Source organism: Crocuta crocuta, unplaced genomic scaffold (genome assembly GCF_008692635.1).
Source record: "Crocuta crocuta isolate KB4526 unplaced genomic scaffold, BGI_CrCroc_1.0 scaffold8, whole genome shotgun sequence".
In the NCBI taxonomy this organism is placed as follows: domain Eukaryota; kingdom Metazoa; phylum Chordata; class Mammalia; order Carnivora; family Hyaenidae; genus Crocuta; species Crocuta crocuta.
In genome coordinates this window covers 1,858,895-1,867,142 of record NW_027532162.1, presented here as the reverse complement: position 1 = coordinate 1,867,142, position 8,248 = coordinate 1,858,895, and the positions used below count along the sequence as shown (strand labels likewise).

Sequence of the window (8,248 nt, the reverse complement as noted above, 5' to 3'; positions counted from 1 at the left end):
CAGCTCAGAGCCTGGAGCCTGTTTCAGATTCTGTGTCTCCCTCTCTCTCTGGCCCTCCCCTGTTCATGTGGTCTCTCTCCCTCTCTCTCTCTGCGGTCTCTCTCTCAGAAATAAATAAAACATTTAAAAAAGTCTTTGGTTTTCTTGGTTTGCTTCTCTCTTTTTTCCCCCCTTTGCTCATTTGTTTTGTTTTTTAAGTTCCACATATGAGTGAAAATCATACGGTATTTGACTTGTCTGACTTATTTTGTTTGACATAATGACCTTCTGCATCAACCACATTTTGCAAATGGCAAGATTTCATTCTTTTTATGGCTGAGTGGCATATACCCCATTGTGTACATATATACCACATCTTTATCCATTGATCAGTCAATAGACACATGGACTGTTTCCATAATTTGGCTATTATAGATAATCCTGTTATAAACATTGGGGGTGCATGCATTCCTCTGTATCCTCTGGGATATATATATATATATATATATATATATTTATATATATACAAATGTTTATTTATTGGTTTTTGGTTGAGAGAGAGAGAAAGGCAGAGAGGGACAGAATCCCAAGCAGGCTTTGTGCTGTCAATTCAGAGCCCAATGCGGGACTCAAACCCACAAACTGAGATCATGACCTGAGCGGAAATCAAAAGTCGGATGCTTAACCTACTGAGTCACCCAGGGGCCCCCAGAATGATATTTGTTCTAATGGAGCAAAGAGCTTGTGAAATTTAAAAGTTGAGAGCCAAAATTAAGGGTGGGGGAGAAAAAGGGGAATCCCCCAAAGAGGAGTCTTGAATGACAAAAAGAAGATAGGAAAAGAAAAAAACCAACCAACGTAGAGGAGGAGCCTGGGAGTGCTACGGTGCAAGTCCAGCGGTCCTGGATGGAGAGGCAGAAAGGCCTTGTGTGACTTGAAATTCTGTACCTACCTAAGCCGTTACGAAATGTGAGGTTGGATGAAGACCTTTTCAGGTGTGCAAAGATTATAACCATCCATCTTCCAGGCACCGTTTCTCAGGAAGCTGCTGGAGGATGTTCCCTGGCAAAATGAGGGAGGAAACCAGGAAAGAGAAAGACATGGGATCCAGGAGACAGGGATCCACTGGAAGAAAGAGGCACAGGGGAAACCCAGGTCAACCGTAGTGGTGCTGCAGGCCCAGACGGTGGGCAGCAGGGGTTGCTGTGGGAGGGGGGCTCCTGGGGAGGAAGTCTTGGGACAGTGGTGAGGACAGATTCTGGGATGAGTGGCTGACAGTACCTGGAGAGGGCTGAAGCGCTGGGAGAGCTTAGAGATGGATACAAAGAAAGCTATTAGTTATCTATTGCTGCATAAATTTATCTTACAAATTTATTTTATGATTTGTGTGGGTCAGGAGTAGGACTTATCTGGGTCGTCTGTTTAGGATCTCACAGGGCTACGCTTCAGGTGCCTGCTGGGACTGCAGTCGTATCTGAGGCTGGACTGGGGAAGGAGCTGTGTCCAAGCTCACTGCAATTGAGCTGCCCCCAGCTCTTAAAGGCCGCGTGTCCTCCTTGCCATGCGAGCCTCTCAACAGAGGCCACTCGCAATGCGGCCGCAGAAGGGTGTGGGCATCTGATGGTGGGGATCTTTGGGAGCCATTTTTGAAGCAGCTTAAAAAAGCTAATTATCAACTTCATGAAAAACTAAAAGTTAACCCAGAAAGGAAACATACCACAGTGCATTACTTGGCTTAGTAACAAATGATGTTTACATAATCGTTACATGAAACAACTCAATATCGGTTTTGCCAAAAATTGTTACTCATCGGTGATGAGGGGGACGCAGAGAGGGCTCTGAGAAAGCTACACCCTTATCGTCTGTAAAAGGAAGTCAAGAGATAATGGTCCAAACTGGTAAATCAAGTGACAGCAGCATAAGCACATTATTTATAAACATGGTGATAAAATCCAGAAAAANTTATCTTTTCTACCTCTGTGCATATGATGTGCATATATGTCACCCTATTGCATTACTTGGATAAAAATACACATTAATTAATGAATAGAGAAAGATGAGGGCGGAGGGGAAAAAGTCCTGAAGAGTGAACAGTGAAGTCCCCGGGGTCCTGAGCCTCTCCTTACCCTGGGGGAAGAGGCCCCAGGGATGGGGGAGGGGGGACACTCACTGAGGAGGGAACGTGGTAACCGGAGCTTTTCCGCAGGGAGAATCTGGTAACTGGGAACCGCCTGCGAAGGCCGGGACTGGAGGGGCAGGAAGGACTGAGGAAGGCGGAGGGTTGGGGGGGATTTGGGATCCCGGCCGAGGGATCGAGGGATCGGGGAAGGAACCACAGACCCCCGAGAGACGCCCCCCACCCCAAGGAGCCCCCGTGTCCATAGACATTGCTTGGGAAGATTCTGAAGGCTTCAGTGTGGTTTGGTTTTGTTTGAAACTCGGGAGATTTTGTAGAATTTGTTTTTATCTGAGTAATAAACGCTTCTGGTAAGAACGTGGGGGAGGCACGAGACGCCTTGGAAAAGCATCGCCCCACAGCAGCCGCTGCAGNTCTGATTCTCCCCCACAAGGGGCCTCTCCCAGCCCGGAGTCCGCACCCTGCCGCCTTCAGTCAGGCACCGTCTGGGCACTCTTTCCTTCACTGACACGCGGAGAGAGCCAGCTGACTCCTCTCCCAGGGGGACCAGAGGCGCCCGGACAGCCCCACTAGCGTGGAGCTCCCAGGACCCAGTGGAGGGTGTTCAGATTGGGGGTAGGGTTTTGCTCTTATTAGCCCAGCTGCGGACGGGACACCTCCACACACGGTGCCAGGCTTCCCTTAGCCCCCCTTGTGGGGGAGAAACCTGCCCTGGGAGCCTGGGTCCAGCTAGGAACGTGTGTCACAGGCTAGAGCTCCGCGCCCAGCAGCAGTGTGGTCTGGATGCTCGAGGACGGTGGAGGGAGGTGGGGAAGAGGGAGGCAGGTGAGGGGTGGGGGTAAAAAGGATTTCTGGGGGTTCCTCAGTGCTTGGCAACCACTAAGGACCCAGGGCTGCGCCTGGGGCTGGGCGCGGGATGAGACTGGAGGGTGACTCTGGCTTCACCACTGCCTCCTTGCCCCTTACTTTAAAGTGGCCCAGGGGCGCCTGGCTGGTTCAGTGTCCGACTTCGGCTCAGGTCATGATCTCTCGGTTCTGGAGTTCGAGCCCCACGTCTGGCTCTGTGCTGACAGCTCAGAGTCTGGAGCCTGCTTCAGATTCTGTGTCTCCCTCTCTCTCTCGGCCCCTCCCCTGCTCATGTTCTGTCCCTCTTTCAAAAAATATTTAAAAAAAATTTTTAAGTGGCCTTGGGCAACTTGTTTAACCCCTCTAGGCCTCAGTTTCCTTATCTGTAATATGGGGCTACCTGCAGCAGACCTATCACAAGAGAGGGGGCAGGGCCAGCTAAGGAGGACGGAGAGAGCAGGCGGGGGCCCTCCCAGAGGAGGGGTGACCACGCTGGGCTATGAAGGGAAGTCTGTAGGAACTGAACCGGAGAGGGTGTGTGTGGCAGAATTTTGGTCTGAGCTGCCTACCCCATGGCTCCAGGCCCTCTGTGGCAGGGCCTGACTTCCAAGCCTCAGTTTCCCCAAATAATGGGCATGGCACCCCCACTTTGCAGGGACATGGCTGTTAACTGCTAACTTGGCTCATTCCTGCCTTGCATGTCTGGGAGCTTCCTTGGCCCTGGGGCGGCCCAAGCCCAGTGCCCCTCTCGGCCTCTCAGGGCTGGTGACCGCATCTCGGGGCTGGTGGCCGAGTCCTGTTTGGTATTCTGTTGGGGAGCCTGATGTGACACAGGTGTGATTTCAGAGACAAGGAGTGTCCCTTAGTGGGTGTCTGGGCTCCTTCTTGGTGCCCCTCACCTCTTCCTTCCTTTTTTTTTTTTAAGTTTGTTAAAAAAGTGTTTTTTATTATTTATTTTGAGGCAGCGGGAGACACAGAGAACACAGAGGAAGAGAGAGCAGGCCACTCACTGTCAGCGTAGAGCCCTGTGCGGGCTTGAACTTACGAACCGTGAGATTGTGTCTCTTTCTAGGCACGCACCACCATACCCACCCCCACTCTTGGGCAGAGCAAGGCCTGCTGAGTCCTGGTGCGGATCCCCGCCCATCCTGGACCAGTGTCACTGGTGCCCCTGGCTTCCCGGAGCCTGTCCGCTGGGGCTTCCAGAAGGACCGTATTCTATGTGCATTTTCAATCACAGACATGAACAGTGCTTCCCCTTACAAAATACTGTGGTCTAGGTGCGCCTGGGTGGCTCAGTCCATTAAGTGTCTCACTCTTGATTTCAGCTCAGGTCATGATCTCACTGTCATGAGATCAAGCCCCACATCGGGCTCCAGGCTGGGCTTGGAGCCTGTTTAGGATTCTCTCCCTTTCTCTCTGCCCCACCCCCATTCATGGGTATGTGTGGTTGCTCTCTCTCAAATAATAAAATAAAATAAAATTTAAAAGTACTGTGGTCTAGAGTAACTTATTTCATCTTTGAAGATGCTGGTTGCTTTCTTTGTGATTGCCCCCAACTGGAAGAAACCCAATCAGCCAACCCAATGGATGAACAGATGTGCTATATTTGCGAGAGGGAATCTGCCACGCTGTGAAAATGAAGGGGCTACGGATACGCAGGACACCAGGCCTGAGCTTCCCAGACAGCACACGGAGCGCAGGAATCCGCATTCAGCCAACGCAGACTGTATGACTCCACTTACGTGACGTTCCAGAACAGGCGAAGGTACTCTCTGGCGACAGAAAGTGACTCATGGTTGCCTGCAGCTGGAAGGCTGACAAGGTGGGGGGGAGGGGCACTCGGAACATTTTGGAGGATGGAAATGTCCTATCTGATGGTTGATGCGTGCGGTGGTCAAAACTTATAGAACCAGATACTCGAAGCGGGTGCCAACGTTGCACTGCCCGATAATTTTGCATAAAAGAAATAAAATTCTGGTTGTTCCAAAAATTGATTTCGTGACCTACTTAGTGAATCAGCGGCCCGCTATTCAGACTGTGCTCACCTCTGTGGAGAAGAGGGGCAGGAAGATGTAAGTATCTGCAAAGGGGACCCCACCATGCTGGCGAGGAGGAGACACTGCTTTGCGGAAGGAAGTCTGAGGGCGAAGGCGACAGGAGGTAATGAAAGAGGCGAGGCAGAGAGTTGCAGGAGCAGATACCCAGGTGGAAGGGTCGTGAAGCACTCGGAGAGAACAGGGCCGGGGGCCTCGTGGCCTGAGTGCCTCCGCGGCCCCGTCTTGGCCCACCCCCCTTGTTCTGTGACGTACCCCCGTGCCTGGCGCCTCGTAGATTTCCACTGAATGAATGAATAAGAAGAATGAATGCTGAGGGCAAGGGAGGGTGGTGTGAGCTGAGGCTGGGGCTGGGCTCCAGGCTGGGAAGGGTGGTCTGCCCGCTTTCTCCCTGAAAAGCGCTCCTAGGCAAGCCTGAACTGCCCAGAAGAGCGCTGGGCCGTCTCCTGGTCCCGTCCCCGTGCTCAGAGATGCTTCACGCTGGTTGGCCGACACCCTGATTCGTTCAATGAAGGGTCCGCCCATCCCGGAGCTGGGGTCACTCCCACGGCCACCGCTCCAGCTGTCTCCTCTCAACCCCATCTCTCCTTGAGTGGGGTGGACATCGTGCACGGCTGTGAGGTCTTCCACATGCAGAAAGCAGAGTGGAGCAAATAGAACTCGCCAGCCTGGCTCTGAGCCGCCACCGCCGGCCGCCTGCGTGGTGCCCAGCAGCCCCCAGGCGTATTAACCCTGCGCTCACAGTTTTCTGGTTGTGCAAGAGGCGCCAGCGGTCTGCCACCTGCCTGTGCACCAGCCGTGTCCCCAGCAGCTTTTCATGCCAGATTCTGAGTGAAGGGGGAAGATTGAGAGGATGCTTTTTGAAAACTGAGTGCCTACGTGGGCCAGAGGGAGAACTCCCTGAGTGAGTGCTGCACTAGGTGAGCCTGGAAGGGGAGAAGGCTTTGGGGTTGGGGAAAGGGAGACCCCATCCCCTTCCTGATGGAAGACCTGCCCGGATCTTGCTGCTTTTCCTGTTCCCAGAGCTCCACACGGCTGCAGCTTCTCTCCCAAAGGCCCCTCTCCAGGGCTAACAATAGTGACGACGGCTCCTGCACCCTGCACTGCCCCAAGGTGCGGCACCCTCGCTCGTTTAATCCTCTAGAGCAGCAAGCATCATCTCCACTTACCCCTGAGGACGGGAAGTGCTGAGCCATGGCCCCCCAGCCCGGAACCAGCACATGGCGGGCCTGAATTCACAGCTGGACTTCCATCCCCGGTCCCTGCTCTAGCTATGTGGCCTCCTGGCCAATGAGTGTCCTGACTGCCCCCACGGGACCACAGCATTCTCTACCGAAAACCGTCCCTCCATCAGAAACTGTATGACCCAGAAATTCCACTTCCAGGTATACGTGCAAAAGAATGGAAAGCAGGGACACGAACAGGTATTTGCACACCCGTGTTCATAGCAGAATTTTACACAATAGCCACCAGGTGGAAACAACCTGGATGCCCATGGACACATAATTGGATAAACCACACGGGGTCTATGCATACAGTGGAATCTATTCAGCCTTAACAAAGAAGGGAATTCTGACCCTGCGACGACACAGATGGGCCTTAAGGATATTATACTAATTGAAATAAGCCAGTCACAAAAGGACAAATTATGTGTGATCCCTGGAGTAGTCAAATTCCTAAAGGCAGAAAGTAGAGTGATGGGTACTGAGGGCTGGGGGCAGGGAGGGAGTGGGGAGTTAGTGTTTCAGAGGACAGAGAGTCAGGTGCCTGGTGGCTCGATCAGTTAAATGTCTGACTTCGGCTCAGGTCATGGGCTCTGCTCGTGAGTTTGAGCCCCGAATCAGGGCTTAAATAAATAAACAAACAAATAAATAAATGGCTCAGTCGGTTAAGCAGCCAACTTCAGCTCAGGTCATGATCTCATGGCTCATGGGTTCCAGCCCCGCGTCAGGGTCTCTTCTGTCAGTGCAAAGCCTGCTTCAGATCCTCTGTCACCCCCTCTCTCTGCCCCTCCCCGGCTCATGCTTGCCCTCTCTCAAAAACAAATGACTATGTTTAAAAACTTAAATAAATAAATAAATAAATAAACACTTTAAAAAAGAAGACAGAATGTCAGTTTTATAGGATAAAATAGGTCAGGGATGGATGGGCGGTGGTCACACAACGATGTGTATTTCTTTTTTTTTAATTTCCTTTTTATGTTTTAGAGAGAAAGGGCATGAATGGGGGGAGGGGCAGAGAGAGGGAGAGACAGAATCCCAACCATGAATCAACTCGACCCACCCATATCACCACGTTTTATTGAGAATAATGACAGTCGCTAGCAAATAGTTGGCACCTGGACTTCCCACAGCCGCGTGGAATCACAGTCAGGTGTCCTGGGCGGGAAGGGGCGGGGCAAAGTGAGGGACCCGCCCACGGACACGCAGCCACCTGGGCCTGGGTCCCGTTCTCACCCCCACCAGGGGAAAAAGCCGGATCTCTGCCTGAGGTGCGTTCTCAGAGCTATTCCTTTGCAGTGTGCCCATTTGCCTGGCTGGGAGACTGAGCCTGACCTGCAGGTGACCTTAGGACGGAGGCTCTCCTCTGCTGGTAGTGACTTTCCACCTGCTTTGCTGTCCAGCGGAGAAAGCCCAGGAAAGCTGAGAAATCCCCCATCAGCACCAGCAGGGAGCTGTAGCCATGGTGACCATGGGAGACAAAGTGTGCTGGTAAAGTAGCCTTGGGAGGGACCCTGTAGAAGCCTCACTGTGAGCCCTGGCCCTCCCGTGGCCCTGGCCCTCTCGCTCTCTCTGGGCCTCAGTTTCCTTATCTGGACAATGGGGCAGGGTCCCAGGAGCTCCAACGGCTTCCTGGTTTCTTGCTGGGGGTGGCTGTTCTTTTCTTTCCTTTGCCTCTTCTCTCAGCAAAAATAAATCTGGAAGGTCCTAGCACGTGGGGGGTGGGGGTGGGCATGTGCTGACTTCTAAGGGGTCCAGGCCCCTCCCTCCCTCCGACCCAGGAGCAGGGAAAGGCCTGGCTGGGGTGGGGGGGTGGGGCAGGAAGGGTCACCCAGACCTGTGGACGCCCAGGACAGCCTCTTCCAGCTTGGGGACATTCTGTGGGGACCAGGGAGTGACAGGGACGATGCCCCTCTCTTGGCCTGGCTCTGCTTCTGGAATCTGCCACCACCCAGAGGCCCCCCACAGAACCAGGCGATAACGTTGTGGTGTCAGGAGCCCAGCCCACT

At 52.9% G+C, this 8,248-nt stretch overlaps 1 long non-coding RNA gene across 2 annotated transcripts in view; it reads left to right on the top strand.

Moving 5' to 3' along the window:
* LOC144241850 (uncharacterized) overlaps window positions 1-4,916 on the top strand; it is a 9,319-nt gene extending 4,403 nt beyond the window's left edge. For both annotated transcript variants that reach the window (XR_013338212.1, XR_013338211.1), the window contains one exon: window positions 4,490-4,916. This is a non-coding gene — a long non-coding RNA (uncharacterized LOC144241850). The remainder of the gene's footprint in view (window positions 1-4,489) is intronic.
* Window positions 4,917-8,248: the final 3,332 nt, after the last annotated feature.